Source organism: Thalassophryne amazonica, chromosome 19 (assembly GCF_902500255.1).
Source record: "Thalassophryne amazonica chromosome 19, fThaAma1.1, whole genome shotgun sequence".
In the NCBI taxonomy this organism is placed as follows: domain Eukaryota; kingdom Metazoa; phylum Chordata; class Actinopteri; order Batrachoidiformes; family Batrachoididae; genus Thalassophryne; species Thalassophryne amazonica.
Genome location: NC_047121.1, coordinates 62,568,046 through 62,580,331, shown reverse-complemented (window position 1 = coordinate 62,580,331; position 12,286 = coordinate 62,568,046). Strand labels below are relative to the sequence as shown.

At 46.5% G+C, this 12,286-nt stretch overlaps 1 protein-coding gene and 1 long non-coding RNA gene across 2 annotated transcripts in view; both read left to right on the top strand.

Annotated features, from left to right (window-relative positions):
* The window catches only part of fsip1 (fibrous sheath interacting protein 1), a 74,560-nt gene that overhangs the window by 31,642 nt on the left and 30,632 nt on the right, over positions 1–12,286 (top strand). The gene's annotated exons all lie outside the window — the stretch shown is intronic.
* Positions 4,958–6,949, top strand: LOC117532292. The gene is made up of 3 exons (XR_004566833.1): positions 4,958–4,971; positions 6,240–6,243; positions 6,883–6,949. It is a non-coding gene; the product is annotated as an uncharacterized LOC117532292 (long non-coding RNA).

Here is a 12,286-nt window from a genome sequence, read left to right as displayed (position 1 = left end):
CTTCCAGTCCCTCAGTAAAGCAGGTGGATAAGGTTTGCTGATGATAACACTCTGTAATCAAACACAAAGTGTGGATTTTCCCCTGAGGTGCTCTTGGATGAATGTCCTGGGAGGAGCACAGGGTGTCTCACCAAAATGAGACATGTCACGGCCCCCTCCAGACTTCCAGCTTCCACTCAAACAACCCCACCGACCACTTAGGGACAAAGCGGGGCTCACTCCCAACCGGGCGCACACCAGTCTGGGTGCCCCGTGCCCCGCCTCCCTGGAGGAGTTTCATTTATCCAGCAACATCTTAGAGGAAACTCCATACTTTGTGTGCACATAGAAGTGCTGTGCGATCACAGTGCAGTGTCGGCGGTAACAAATTGTCCAATTTTCGATTATGACTCATGCTTGTCTTTACTGAGGGACTGGAAGTGTGGAAGCCCTAAAAAAAAAGGAAAAACAAAATAGCCTAATCTCGTAATTGCGAGATCAGCGGTCTAATTTTAATTTTAATGTTAATCCCGGGAATGCAAAAAGTTAAAGTATTAAACTGGAAAATATCATCCCCAAATTCTAATTTTCAGGCCATAATGTTAATTTTACATTGAAATTAAATTGCACTGCTTTAGAATATGAAAGAAAAGCAAAAAAATGCTACAGGGCTAGCAAATTATAGTGGAGTGTTCCTACACACACACACACACACACACACACACACACACACACACACACACACACACACACACACACACACACACACACACACACACACACACACACACACACACACACTCATCTTCAACCACTTAGTCCAGTTAGGCATGAAGCGGGGTTCACCCTGGACAGGACGCCAGTCTGTCGCAGGGCCACATATAGACAAACAAACAGTCACACCCACACGTACACCTACGGACAATTTAAAGTTTCCAGTCCACCTGACCTGTGTGTTTTTAGATGTGGGAGGAAGCCGGAGCACCCGGAGAGATCCCACACAAACACAGCGAGAACATGCAAACTCCACACAGAAAGGCCACAGGTGGGAATCGAACCCATTACATTCCAGCTGTGAGGCAACAGTGCTAACCACTAAGCCACCGTGCTGCCCCCCCCACACCACAAAATACAGCATCATTTCAGTTGAGTGCACAATTTCCAAAAACCAGAAAGATGAAGACTTCTGACCTACATATCAGATATTTTTGCACATATTTGAACTGTTCTTGAATTGTGTGTGCTGTGAAGTGCTGTGGATATTTCAAAACTTTTTGGATTGCGTCATGCACCGTGAGGTTCTGATCTTTGTAATACGGCAACTGATCAAGACCATCTTCACTATAAAAAAAGCAAGTATAGAGTCCAGATGACACATAAGTGACTCTTATATTTAAGGAATGCTCAATAATCACGGGTCATCTACTAGGGTTCCAAAATTGTTTTGGAAAGACGCAACTGATGGCAGGGAAAAGCCAAGATGGATTACAAACAAATAAAATATTTGGGACATTTATAAAATACGATACACAGAGCTAACATGTGGGGATGTTTAGTATTGATAGATGCAACATTCAGTTTTGCAGAGATTGTAGGAGGAGACTAGAGCATGGCCAATTAGGCTGTTTCTTTGCAATCCAAGTGGTGCAGGGTTTAAAGCATTTGTTTATGAAGATGTCAGCGTTGTGGACTGCATACCGCAGAAGCATCTCCCTCCAAACTCGGCAGATCGCTGCACAGCAGGGCAGACTGTCATTCTGACATGCAGAGAAATAAGCAGAGCCGCAGAGAGAAGCTGAGAACGTGCAGGCCATAGCTTCCGAACAACTCTCACATGAAGTGCTCGTAGCGCGGCATGTGGACAGGACTCGGCAGGTAGCCTGGGTCCACGTGGCACTGCCAGAGCTTGTAGTATATTTCAGATATGCAGAGGGAGGGAAGCAGAGCGAGACAGAGAGGGAAAGAGAAGGACACTGTTCAGAAAAACATCAGCCATCTCTGAGTGAGTCAGCATGACTGCCTCCTCTTTACTTAACTGCAATATGTCAAAGGAGTGTCCAGAAACACACAACAATAGTACGTCTGGGAGACAGTAGAAACCAGTTCAAAGAAAAGTAGTTGTTTTTGTCTACTATGAGGAATTATGCAATTATGCCTGTTTGTGTATACGATAACAGATTTTGACAAAATTTTGTGGAGACATGTCCCGAGGTTACGTGGATGTGCCACAAAATCATTCCTTTATCTCAACCCGACCCAACACCCATCCCATGAAAGCATCTAACCAGAACACATCCCTGACAAACGCCAGTGTTCACTGTGAAAATGTCAGAGATTCTGTCCCTGGTCCTCACAGCTCTCACAGTACCTGCGTATTGGCTGGTAGTAATGTCCAACAGCTTCTTGGGCATCCTGATGATTGTCAGGATGTCCTAGAGAGCAGCCCGCTCATCAACACAGGCTGCAAAGAAGTGCTACTGATATTCATTCTTGGGTTTAATGAGTACTTGCAGAGCTAGGAGGTGGGCAATGGTTGATTTCGTGGGTGTGAAGCCAAATTTATCTGGTCACAGAGCAGCAAATAACTGGAAGTGAATCAAATGGGTTTTTTGCAGTCTACATTGGTGAATTTTGTTAGCATCATCTTGTTGTGTGGGCCGCTGAAGAGGAGGTACTGCTGGCCCACCACCACCAGAGGGCACCCTGCCTGGAGTGCGGGCTCCAGGCACAAGAGGGCGCTGCCGCCTCACAAGAGCAGCCGGGGTGACAGCTGACACTCATCACCTGTGACAGCTGTCACCACTCATCTGATCTGCATCGGTATATCAGCAAGACGTCATCTCCACCTCTTTGCCGAGATATCGTTCTACCTGAAAGGTAATATCCTCAGCCTGACTGCTTGATAGAAAGCCCTTTTTTTTGTGCTTTTTGTGAGTGATAACAGACTTTTTCTCCAACGAGAGGTGGAGGTAGCTTCCCTGCCGTGCAGATTGCTGGGTGCAGACGCACCCACGTTTAATTGTGTTTTTGTTCCTCGCCAGCAGTACCAGGTCCGACACGCGGAGGCAGTGGCCACCTGGGAGTTCGGGACTTGGCGGCTCCAGTATTCCCGGGGTCTGGTGGCGGAGGAAATCGTGTGGTTCCGGTTCTGCTTTGGACAGACGTCTCCTATCTTCGAGCCTGCCCACACGACACCTTGTAATTTGACCGCTGATCTATTGTGTAATCTGTTGTGTTTGTTGTGCACGTTCGCAACAGTAAAGTGTTGTTATTTGACCTATTCCATTGTCCGTTCATTTGCGCCCCCTGTTGTGGGTCCGTGTACTTACACTTTCCCAACACATCTGCTCTGAATGGCTAAGAACGATGTAAAGTTTAAGCCCAGTGTTCTTCCAATGGTCAGTTGTGTCAAAGAGCCAAAAAACTCCATGTACGAGGTTTGTTAGAAAAGTATTGGACCTTTTAATTTTTTTCAAAAACCATATGGATTTGAATCACGTGTGACTGCATCAGCCAAGCTTGAACCTTCGTACGCATGCGTGAGTTTTTTCACGCCTGTCGGTTGCGTCATTCGCCTGTGAGCAGGCTTTGTGTGAGCAGTGGTCCACCCCTCTCGTTGGATTTTTATTGCGAATAAAATGTGTGAATGATTTGGAGCTTTGCTGCATCAATTTTTTGCAGAAACTGTGAGAGACCTCCAGGTGGACACCATTCGGAAAATTCAGATCGCTTTCAGGGACGATTTTATGGGGATTACACAGATTAAGGAGTGCTCCAGCCGGTTTAAAGGCCGCCCACAGCTGCTGAGAGCACGCCGCGCTCCGAGCGCTGATTGACAGGCTGAATCAACCAGATTATTTCGAACGTGAAGGCTTTGTTGATCCGGGACGTCATCTGACTTACACAAAAATGGCAGAAGACGTGGACATCAGTACTTTTTCGGCACATTCCACTGTTACAGGAGTTTTTTTCATGGAAAGAGAAGCGGAGGGATGCGCCACGGAACCGTTCATGGCGCGGGACAAAAGCATCTCCATGTTGGTCTCACAGGATGGCTTTCAGATGGCTTTTAGATGGCTTTCGGTGGCTTTTCAGTCATGTGACTATCCGAGAAATTGTGGATGAGCCTGGACATGCCAGAACATGTCCTGTGAGGCTTCATCATGGCGTTGCTTTGCGCCATGCGGCACCGCCGCGACGCACGGAATTCCTCCGCTCCTCTTTCCATGACAAAAACTCCTGTAACAGTGGAATGTGCCGTTCATTTCCAAACTGGACACTGTGTTGATCCGGGACATCATCTGACTAGCACAGGAATTGCGGAAGACGTGGACATCAGCACTTTTTCAGCACAGTGAGACAACGTCCCGGATCAACAAAGCCTTCACGTTGGAAATGATCTGGTTGATTCAACCTGTTGATCGGCGCTCGGAGCACAGCGTGCTCTCAGCAGCTGTGGGCGGTCTTTAAACCGGCTGGAGCACTCCTTAATCTGTGTAATCCCCATAAAATCGTCCCTCAAAGCCATCTGAATTTTCTGAATGGTGTCCACCTGGAGGTCTCTCACAGTTTCTGGAAAAAATTGATGCGGCAAAGCTCCAAATCATTCAGACATTTTATTCACAATAAAAATCCGACGAGAGGGGTGGACCACTGCTCACACAAAGCCTGCTCACAGGCGAATGACGCAACCGACAGGCGTGATAAAACTCACGCATGCACACGTTCAAGCTTGGCTGATGCAATCACACGTGATTCAAATCCATATAATTTTTGAAAAAAATAAAAAGGTCCGATACTTTTCTAACAGACCTCGTACTTAACCCTCTGGGGTCTGAAGGCATTTTTTGGACAGTTCACTCACCTGGCATAAATGTTTTATTATTGCTTTTAACAGCTCTCCCTGCACCCCACAATCAAGTTTTATGTCTCTTTATTTTCAGGACAACATGTTCTTTCATAATATATATGCTTTAGTTGTGTTTTATAAGTGTAATAAAGGTTTACAATCACAAATAAAGAAAAAAGTAAAGTGGAAAATAATTTTCCACAGATTTATTCAAAACACACAGCAAACTATAATAAACAACTGTTTTGACACTTTATAAAGGTAATTTGAGGTATTGTGTGAAAGACTGTACAACAAAAAAGTTCATACAATAAATACAAATGCACATTTTGAACAATATATACAAAATGGTTGATGCGTTTATGCTCCAGTTTGAAGAGCAGCCCCTCTCCCTCACCTCATTGATATGGTAAACTGTGCTTTACACCAGAGGGAGAGAGCCACAGACTAATCCAGTAACATTCAAATGCAAACTAGTGGAGCAATCCTGATAGTTACACACTCATTGTTTGAGCACGTGAGATTGTCATGCAAGGCTCGTCATCTGCTTTCACTTTTGCTGCGCATAATGGCACAGGTCACATTGGAGGAGTTATTCAAACAGGCCAACTAGTAAGATATCACTCCTGAAAACGATCTTTGGTTTATCACGTGAGGTAAATCTGCCCTACGATTGGATTTTGGAAAACCATGTGACGGTGAACCAATTCTGATCGGACACTCACATTCCGCACGACACCACACAGCTTCTATGAGGAGTACAAAGATGGCCGACAGTGGATCGAAAGTCTGCGGAGTTATCTTTTCAGCAAAAAAAAAAAGAGTACGTTTCTATCTCATATCATTAAAAAGTTATTTATAATTTAGTAAAGGTTGGTCCCAGCCGTTGTATACAACTGCGTCGGCCCCAGAGGGTTAAGGTGATCAACAGCGTTGGTGTGACTGAAAATGTAAGGGCTTTCTACCAAGAGGTGATTAGTGCCCAAGGTGGGCCAGCGAATGATATCAACAATGATGATTAATTACTTGGTAAATATAATGAGTAAACTGAGACTGAGGATTGGGACAAAAGGTCCTGCAAGTATTGGACCATAGAGCATTTTGTGACCAAATCCACTTTAATGGATATATTGCAGAAAAATGGGTCTATGGAGAGTTTTGAAGACAAGCCAATTACTGTTTGTATTTTTTTTAAATTTTGATAAAGTTACATTTCCATGAATTTGCATATCAGTTGTCTGCTTCATGCCCTGTCTATATCAGAAAATTTGGTGTTGTTAGATTTCAATTAATAAGCTAATTAAAATGTTTTTATTTAACTCAACACTAGAAAAATGGATAAGGCGCATTTTGCATTTTTTTCATATGCATTAAAGTAGAGCCACAGAATATCTTTCAGTGTCATGAGCAGGCACGTTGGTGGTTAAGGAGCTGGCCTGTAAATATCTAGATCTGGGGTTGATTCCCACTCATGCTACCTGTCTGTGTCTTTGGACTTTACATTTTCTCAGTTCACCAAGGTGTAAATGGGGAAGTAACCTGAGTTGGAGTGTTGTCCTGTCCAGGGGGAGTTGTAGACTTTCATCTGCTTCATGCTATGGACTCTGGAGATAAGCACCAACAGACTTTAGGGCCTATATAGGACTTACTCCTTCTCATCATGTAAAAAAATGCCTGAATAGCTGTATTTCCATTGAATTTAGCGTGGCTTCCAATACAGATTTGTGCAGATGCTTAGCAATATTTTCAGAAAGTTGACAAAACACTCCTGCACCACTACAATGTTTCCATTAACTGTTGGAATGTGACTCCTGGGTGTTGTCCTCTCTCGATAACTGCTATTCCAGCATGGCTCTTATGAGAACTGTAATTCCAATAGTTATGGTGACGAAAGGGTAAGTCCCCCTAAATACTGCAATTTTGTTGTATTTTCAAATTCAATATAATGCTATCTCTTATAAGGTTTAACAAGTTCTCTGTCTCTTCCTCTGTCCACACCCCATGTACTAGAATGTCTTGTGAGTCTCTCTATATCATGTCTCCTGCAATAGCAGGAAAAGTGTTTCCATTGCAGTTCAGCGAAATAAGGCTTTTTCTAATCACCTGAAAAACCACCTTATGCATGCGTAAATGCATTTTTATGATAGCTGAGAGCTTTTGTGAAATCCACTTTTCTATTAAGTGTATTTTCATTTTGCTACTTCAAATTGCTCCAACTGGACAATAACCTAGTGCACATTTGTGTATAGCCATATTATATTTTAGCTTGTTTGCAAAAAAAAAAAAGAAAAAAAAAAAAGAAAAAGAAAAAAAAATAGGAAAAGGACCCATTAAACATGGGTCAACCAGATCCATCCATCCATCCATTTTCTTCCGGGTCGCGGGGGCAGCAGCTCAAGCAAAGCCGCCCAGACCTCCCGATCCACACACACCTCCCCCAGCTCCTCCAGGGGAACCCCAAGGCGTTCCCAAGCCAGCCGAGAGATGTAGTCCCTCCAGCGTGTCCTGGGTCTTCCCCAGGGCCTCCTCTCAATGGGACGTGCCTGGAACACCTCTCCAGCGAGGCGTCCAGGGGGCATCCGGAAAAGATGCCTGAGCCACCTCAACTGACTCCTTTCGATTTCGAGGACCAGCGGCTCGACTCTGAGCTCCTCCTGAGTGACCGAGCTCCTCACCCTATCTCTAAGGGAGCACCCAGCCACCCAGCAGAGGAAACTCATCTCTGCCGCTTGTACTCGCGATCTCGTTCTTTCGGTCATGAGCCAAATCTCATGACCATAGGTGAGGATCGGAACGTAGATCGATCGGTAAATCGAGAGCTTTGACCCCTACTCAGCTCTCTCTTCACCACGACGGTCCGATACAGCGACCGCATCACGGCAGATGCTGCACCGATCCGTCTATCGATCTCACGCTCCATCCATCCCTCAATCGTGAACAAGACCCCGAGATACTTAAACTCCTCCACTTGAGGCAAGGACACTCCACCGACCTGAAGAGGGCAAAGCACCTTTTTCTGGTCGAGATCCATGGCCTCGGATTTGGATGTGCTAATTTTCATCCCAGACGCTTCACACTTGGCTGCAAACCGCCCCAGTGCACGCTGAAGGTCCTGATTTGACGAAGCCAACAGAACCACATCGTCCGCAAACAGCAGAGACGAGATTCTGTGGTTCCCAAACCAGACCCCCTCTACACCCTGGCTGCGCCTAGAAATTCTGTCCATAAAAATAATGAACAGAACCAGTGACAAAGGGCAGCCCTGGCGGAGGCCAACGTGCACTGGAAACAGGCTTGACTTACTACCGGCAATGCGAACCAAGCTCCTGCTGTGGTCGTACAGGGACCGGATAGCCCTTAGCAAAGGACCCCGGACCCCGTACTCCCGGAGCACCCCCCATAGGGTGCCCCGAGGGACACGGTCGAACACCTTCTCCAGATCCACAAAACACATGTGGACTGGTTGGGCGAACTCCCATGAACCCTCGAGCATCCGATGGAGCGTGTAGAGCTGGTCCAGTGTGCCGCGACCAGGACGAAAACCACACTGTTCTTCCTGAATCCGAGGTTTGACCATCGGTCGAATTCTCCTCTCCAGTACTCTGGAATAGACCTTACCGGGGAGGCTGAGGAGTGTGATCCCCCTATCGTTGGAACACACCCTCTGGTCCCCCTTCTTAAACAGAGGGACCACCACCCCGGTCTGCCAATCCAGAGGCACTGTCCCCGATCACCACGCGATGTTGCAGAGGCGTGTCAGCCAAGACAGTCCCACAACATCCAGAGACTTAAGGTACTCAGGACGGATTTCATCCACCCCAGGAGCCTTGCCACCAGGGAGCTTTCTAACCACCTCGGTGACATCGGCCTGGGTAATGGATGAGTTCGCCTCTGAGTCCCCAGTCTCTGCTTCCTCTTCGGAAGACGTGATGATGGGATTGAGGAGATCCTTGAAGTATTCCTTCCACTGCCCGACAACATCCCCAGTCAGGGTCAACAGCTCTCCACCCGCACTGTAAACAGTGCGGGTGGAGAGCTGCTTCTGCCTCCTGAGGCGCCGGACGGTTTGCCAGAATCTCTTCGAGGCCGACCGTTAGTCCTCCTCCATGGCCTCCCCGAACTCCTCCCAGACCCAAGTGTTTGCCTCTGCGACTGCACGGGCTGTGGCACGCTTGGCCTGCCGGTACCTGTCAGCTGCCTCTGGGGTCCCACCTACCAACAAAGATAAGTAGGACCCCTTCTTCAGCTTGACAGCATCCCTTACTTCCGGCGTCCACCACCGGGTTCGGGGATTTCCGCCGCGACAGGCACCAGAGACCTTGTGACCACAGCTATGAGCAGCCGCATCAACAATGGAGGTAGAGAACATGGTCCACTCGGACTCCATGTCTCCAACCTCCCCCGGGATCTGGGAGAAGCTCTCCCGGAGGTGGGAGTTGAAAACCTTGCTGACAGAGGGTTCCGCCAGTCGTTCCCAGCAGACCCTCACGATATGTTTGGGCCTGCCAGGTCTGACCGGCTTCCTCCTCTCCCAGCGGATCCAACTCACCACCAGGTGATGATCGGTCAACAGCTCTGCCCCTCTCTTCACTCGAGTGTCCGAGACACGTGGCCGAAGGTCAGATGATATGACTACAAAGTCGATCATCGACCTCCGGCTCAGGGTGTCCTGGTGCCACGTCCACTTATGGGCACCCTTGTGCTCAAACATGGTGTTCGTGATGGACAAGCACAGAAGTCCAACAACTGAACACCACTCGGGTTCAGATCAGGGAGGCCGTGCTTCCCGATCACCCCCTCCAGGTCTCACTGCTGCCGCCCATGTGGGCGTTGAAATCCCCCAGGAGAACAATGGAGTGCCCAGTCGGAGCACTATCTAGTACCCCTCCCAGGTACTCCAGGAAGGTTGGGTACTCTACACTGCTGCTCGGCCTGTAGGCCGAGACAACGGTGAGAGACCTGTCCCTGACCTGAAGGCGTAGGGATGCGACACTCTCATTCACTGGAGTAAACTCCAACACATGGTGACTGAGATGGGGCGCAATAAGCAATGCGACCCCAGCTCTCTGCCTCTCCCTGTAGGCAACGCTAGAAAAATGAAGCGTCCAGCCCCTCTACAGGAGTTGGGTACCAGAGCCCAAGCTGTGAGTGGAGGTGAGCCCGACTATCTCTAGTCGGTATCTCTCAACCTCCCACACAAGCTCAGGCTCCTTCCCCCCCAGCGAGGTGACATTCCACGTCCCAACAGCCAGGGGCTGTGAGCATGGACCAGGCCGCCGGGCCACCCGCCCTCGACCGCCACCCAATCCTCTCTGCACCTGTCAACCAGATGTAGTGTGGATTTGCTTGTTTCAAACATACAGTTTCTTTCAATGATTTTTACTGCTGACTCTTCAGAGCATTGGCTCCATCAGTAGGGGACTGTTTTCCTTATCTTGAGTGTATGGGAGAGGCCATCACAGTCTCAGTGGTTCTTGTTTTAGCATTAGCTACCAGCAGTCTTCCTGAAGAAAACACTGGGCTTATATGCCTTGTTGCCAAGTACAAATATACACACACCGCAGTGGGATGCAGTAGAACCCTGTTACACGAGGTCAACCTCATCGTTTATCTTGTTTTTCTCACTCTTGGTGAGGCATATGTGAGAAGATACCTGCCAGCTGTTGTGTTTGGCAAAGTGCACCACAGAAGAAGCTCTCAGTTTCCACGCTCAGTGGCTAACTGATATCATAACGCGCACTCAGTTTTGAGGGTTTGACACTCCAGGCCTATTTTCAATTAATTCAAAATGAAGTGTTTGGCGCAAAGAATTCCCCATTTTTATTCTCTTATTTCCAGCACAGTAGATCATAAACCAACGACTGCAGCTGTTTCACACGCAAGCATGATGACAGCCTGTGGATGGAATATCTTACTGCCACTGGAAATGAAAAATTTGCGATCGGACAATATTAAAAACCACAGAATGAATGGGAATCTCATGCTTTACTCACTCTTATAAATTAAATAACAACAATGGATTTGTTCTTTGCAGTTTCCCACTCCTTTTTTCACACTATTGGCCAGCAGAAAAATGTGAATCATAACTCTAAATAATGTTTATGAAGTTAACTGAAAGCTCACACATTTTAATGTTACTTGGTCCAATCTTGATTTTGTAAAATTTTTTATTCCACTTCTTTTTTCTTTTCTTTTTTTTTTTTTTTTTTTTGCAGCGTCAAAGATGGTACGTTGCGCTATGGGTCAGTGGTGTTCTGTCTTGCACAAGGGCATCTGAACACTGAGATGTGCAGCTCAGTGTTAAAACCCACTGATCTTTTAACCACTTCTTTCCCACAAATGTAATGGTTTTATTCTTGGCTAAGTTCATTTGTTTTACGTAACGGACTCTCACAGTATAGGAATATATTTAAGAGCTTTTCCATTTTGCATAAACTAACCAGCAACCATTTAGGGTTTACAATCAATAACAGCAGCAGCTTTGTTCATAGAAAATGGAGACGACAATGAAATGTTTGACTGAGAAGGAGGTAGAAGTCTTAATGCTTAATGCTCATGTGTCATTGACATCATGTCTTTTCAGAGTCCAGTTAGAGCGGGAAAGATCACACAGTTTTCGTGGCAGTTTCGCGGCATGTGGTGATGCTGCATGTTGTATCTACCACACCACAAAACTGCTTTGGGGCCTGATTGTCGACTGCCTGGATAGACCTGCAGCCAGTCTTTATTTCTTAAAAGTAACCGTGTCGGCTGAATGTAGGCCTTAATCGGGCATCTCCTTGACTTTGTCCAGTCCACAGATTCTGTCTATTTCATGACCATTACAGAAGAACACACCCACTCCCACTTCTGGATAGAGCTGCACCTCAGACAGAGAGAGAAAAACAGAATCAGGCAGCAGAAACACTACAAAGCAGGTATAATTTGTTAGCATTAAGCAACAAGAAAACCAGAAGAAATACTTAGGTGATCGCCGGTAGAGGTGGGCGATATCGGGAATTTTGGTTTTGATCTGATACCAAGTAAATACAGGCCCAGTATTGCCAATATCGATACTGATACCAATACTTTTTCATATTTAAGTTTCATAGATCCAAAAGACCTAGGATAGAATTTCGCCAAACATTGTACGTGAAAACAAAATACTTTATTATCACAATCAACATTTTTGTTAAAAAAAATATCACTCAACACAACTTAAAACAAAATCTCCTGAGGTAGAGGGCTGACAAACCACAATACAAGGGTGCACTGCTCCATGTTGTGTGACACGGTGCAGTGCTGCTCTTATAGAGAGTAGACTTTGATTAATCTGCGTGCGCAGCAGTCACTGCTTGCGGGAGAGAAAAAAAGCTTGAGTATCGATCTTTTTATACGAGGATCATTCAATATCAATACCAGCGTTAGTATCGATATTAGGATCAATCCGCCCACCTCTAATCGCCGGCCACTAGCCCT